The 4,239-nt window shown below is 38.1% G+C and overlaps 1 protein-coding gene across 2 annotated transcripts in view; it reads left to right on the top strand.

The window, feature by feature from the left end:
- Positions 1–4,239, top strand: part of B4GALNT2 (beta-1,4-N-acetyl-galactosaminyltransferase 2 (SID blood group)) — a 52,841-nt gene that overhangs the window by 5,216 nt on the left and 43,386 nt on the right. The gene's annotated exons all lie outside the window — the stretch shown is intronic.

Raw genomic sequence — 4,239 nt, 5'->3', positions numbered from 1 at the left:
CCCCTGCATCGGCAGGCGGACGCGCAACCGCTGCGCCACCAGGGAAGCCCCAAGTGCAGACATTTTAAAAAGTTCTGATGCATCTTTAAATATTTAAATCTTTCTCTTTGTAGATGTTTCTATGCTGTCAAAGTGTCATGGTTCACAAAGGGATTATTGTAATAAAGCACACAGAATCATGAGACTACTTTTTTAGGCAAAAGGAAAATCTTGACTAATCAGTTTCCACTGTCTGCAGAGACAGCTTAACATCAGACCCTACTTGCTCGGGTACAAGAGCGCTTGGGGGCAATGAGGATCACCACCTTTGACTCAGGACTCAGGCTGCCTCTCTAGTTTCTGCCTGGTCCCAAAGCTCTCTGTACTTGGACTAGGAGAACCACTTGGCAGGGTTAACAGCTTCACCTGGCTTGAAGGGACAAGTTGCCATCAGCTGACACACATGACAAGCTCATTTCCTTATTTCTCACTGACTTTATAAATTGGATTTTGGCCCTTTTTCGAATGTTTCTCAAATATGGTCCAACCAGAATAGCAGACCCATACAATTATAATTTTAATATCCCCACGTAAGCACATAAACAGTGTGATTTTAACAGTGTAGAACATTTGTAGTCGTCTGTTAAAAATTCGGCTGTTGAACGTTTTATTAGGAATCTCCTACCGAACAATTCCTATTCATGACTGCATCACAAAATGCTGTCCCTAGCTGGAACCAGCTTTGGTAAATCAAAACTCCAAGCTGAGACGGGTCTGATCAGATGGTTAAACTTAACTAAGAGGAAGTAAAGGCCTTTTTTCTGCAGGCATGTCTATAACTTGAATAGTTTAAATATATCTATCTTGTTCTGAATGCCATTTTAGAAAATTCAGATGTTACAGAAATATATAACAAAATAGTGAAAATTCCACATAAAATTCCACTCAAGTATTTCTGGACTTTGTTTTTAATATTTATTTGGCTGCGTCAGGTCTTAGCTGCAGCACAGGACATCTTTTGTTGCGGCACGTGGGCTTCTCTCTAGTTGTGGTGCTTGGGCTCTAGAGTGCTCGGGCTCAGTAGATGTGGCACGGCGAGCTCTCTAGTTGCTGTGCAGAGGCTTAGTTGCGGTGTGTGGGCTTAGTTGCCCCTTGGCATGTGAGATCTTAGTTCCCTAACCAGGGATCAAACCTGCGTCCCCTGCATTGGAAGGCGGATTCTTGACCACTGGACCACCAGGGAAGTCCCAAGTATTTCTGGACTTTGGTTTATTCCATTTACCTATATGCTTATTCTTGAATTGATAACATGCTTTTAGTTAACTCTAGCTTTACAATAATTTTATTCTTTAGTAGTATGGCTCTCCTTATGTATAATATTTTCCTTGCTATTCTCATGTGTTACTTCCAGCGAGAGTCATTTTGACAAATGAAAACAAAATTTTGTTGTGGGTTCATTTATGTAGTTATTGTATTGAATTTATATATTAATATAGGGTGAAGTTCCATTTTCACAATGTGGAATTATTCTAATCAAGAGTAAGAAATTTATCTCCATTTATTTGTACTTCCCTAATATACTGGGTTTTCTTAATTCTTTTATTTATTTATTTATTTATTTATTTATGGCTGCGTTGGGTCTTCGTTGCTGTGAGCAGGCTTTCTCTAATTGCACAGAGCGGGGGCTACTCTTCATTGCAGTGTGCGGGCTTCTCATTGTGGTGGCTTCTCTTGTTGTGGAGCACGGGCTCTAGGCGTGGGCTTCGGTAGTGCAGCAAGCGGGCTCGGTAGTTGCAGCGTGTGGGCTCAGTAGTGTGGCTCACGAGCTTAGTTGCTCCCTGGCGTGTGGGATCTTCCTGGACCAAGGATAGAACCCGTGTCCCCTGCATTGGCAGGCGGATTCTTAACCACTGCGCCACCAGGGAAATCCCTTTCATTACGTTTTGACTCATGGTTGTTGGCTTATAGAAAACTGGGTAATGTAGTGTTTAAAAGGGTGGTCTGGTTTTGAATCCTGCATCTAACACCAACCAACTGTGCAAGTTGCTTTCGCCCTTAGCTAATTCATCTGTTAATTGGGTGGAGTAATGGAACGTCTTTATTATGTTGTTGTGAGAATTAAATGAGATGATACACACAAAGCTCTTGGCAGAGGGGTAAAACATAGTACGTGGTCATTAGATTATAACTATAATTATTATTATTTTTAAAATATTTATTTTGTAACTAGATACCCCACTGAAATCTCAGTTTCTAATAGTTTCCCATTTAAAACATTTTAGTTTTTCCAAATATGCAATTATTACGTCTTGTAAATAATTATATTTTTAATTACCCTTTTAGTTATATATCTTTTTTAGTCCATAAGCTAATTATATTGCATTTATTAATACTTTCATGATAATATTAAATAATAGCAGTGGGCATTCTTATCTTGTTCCTGGATATAATGGAGTTTTGCATAATGCTGGCTTTGGCTTGAAAGGTAAATCTTTTGCCATGTTAAGAAAGCATCCACCTATTCTTATTTTACCTGAGGAACTTTTACTTAATTGTTTATAAATCCCAAAGTTTTATTTTTAAAATTGTCAAACTGAAGAAAGCTTGAAACAATGTTACTGAATACACTCATACACCCTGCACCTAGATCCACCTAGATTAATATTTTACCACATTTGCTTTGTCTCTCACCCCTTCTTTCAAATGGCTGAACCATTGAAAAGAATTTTCAGACCTCTTAACACTTCACCCTTAAATACTTGACCATACTTCTAAGAATAACAGCATTCTCCTATATAATCATAATATAATGATCTCAGCTAAAAAAATGAAAAATTCCCTAACATGATCTAACATTCAGCCCATGCTCAAATATTCACAATTGTCCCCTAAATGGCTTTTAAAATTTATTTTATTGAAGTATAGTTGATTTACAATGATGTGTTAATTTCTATTGTATAGCAAAATGATTCAGTTATGCACATATGTACATTCTTTTTCATATTCTTTCCCATTATGGTTTATCACAGGATATTGAATATAGTTCCCTGTGCTATACAGTAGGACCTTGTTGCTTATCCATTCTATATTTAATAGTTTGCATCTTCTAATCCCAAACTCCCAATCCTTCCCTCCTCCACCCCCCTCCCCCTTGGCAACCACAAGTCCGTTCTCTATGTCTGTGAGTGTTTTTTTCTTTTGGTTGCTCTGCGCGGCCTTGTGGGATCTCAGTTCCATGACTAGGGATTGAACTGAGGCCATGGCAGTGAAAGCACAGAATCCTAACCACTAGGCCACCAGGGAACTCCCCTGTGAGTCTGTTTTGCAGATAAGTTCATTTGTGTCATATTTTAGCTTCTACATATAAGTCATTATCATATGATATTTTTCTCTGTCTGACTTACTTCACTTAGTGTGATAATCTCTAGGTCCAATCAGCATGCTGCAAATGGCATTATTTCATTCTTTTTTATGGCCAAGTAGTATTCCATTGTGTATGTGTGTGTTATATACATATATACCACATCTTCTTTTATCCATTCATCTATCGATAGACATTTAGGTTGCATCCATGTCTTGGCTATTGTAAATAGCACTATTGTAAATAGTGCTGCAGTGAACATTGTGGTGCATGTGTCTTCTCGAATTATAGTTTTCTCCGGATATTTGCCCAGGAGTGGGATTGCAGCATCATATGGCAACTCTATTTTTAGTTTGAGGAACCTCCATACTGTTTTCCGTAGCGGCTGCACCAATTTTACATCTCAACCAACAGTGTAGGAGGGTTCTGTTTTCTTCACACCCTCTGCAGCATTTGTTATTTGTAGACTTTTAAATTATGGCCATTCTGACTAATGTGAGATGGTACCTCACTGTAGTTTTGATTTTCATTTCTCTAATAATTAGTGCTAAATGTCTTTCATAACTGTTTTTTGAAACAGTGATCCAGTCAAAGTTCACACTTTGCATTTTGTTGTTTGATCTTTTTAGTCTCCTTAAACTATCAAAAGCTATCCCATCCCTCCACTTTTTTCTTTTTTCTCTTTTCATAGCATTGTCTTTTTGAAGAGTCCAGGCCAGTTGTCTTACAGAACGGTCCACATCCTGATGTGTCTGATAGTTGTTGATGGTGTTATTCAGTTTGCTTCTTTATCCGCTGTTATTTCCTATAAACTGGTAGTGAGGTCTCTGAGTCTTGACTACATTTTTTTTTTTTTTTTTTTTTTTTTTTTTTTGTAGTACGCGGGCCTCTCACCGTTG

Source organism: Physeter macrocephalus, chromosome 14 (assembly GCF_002837175.3).
Source record: "Physeter macrocephalus isolate SW-GA chromosome 14, ASM283717v5, whole genome shotgun sequence".
Classification (NCBI taxonomy): Eukaryota; Metazoa; Chordata; class Mammalia; order Artiodactyla; family Physeteridae; genus Physeter; species Physeter macrocephalus.
The sequence above is the reverse complement of the archived record's forward strand: the minus strand, read 5'-3'. Positions and strand labels throughout refer to the sequence as shown.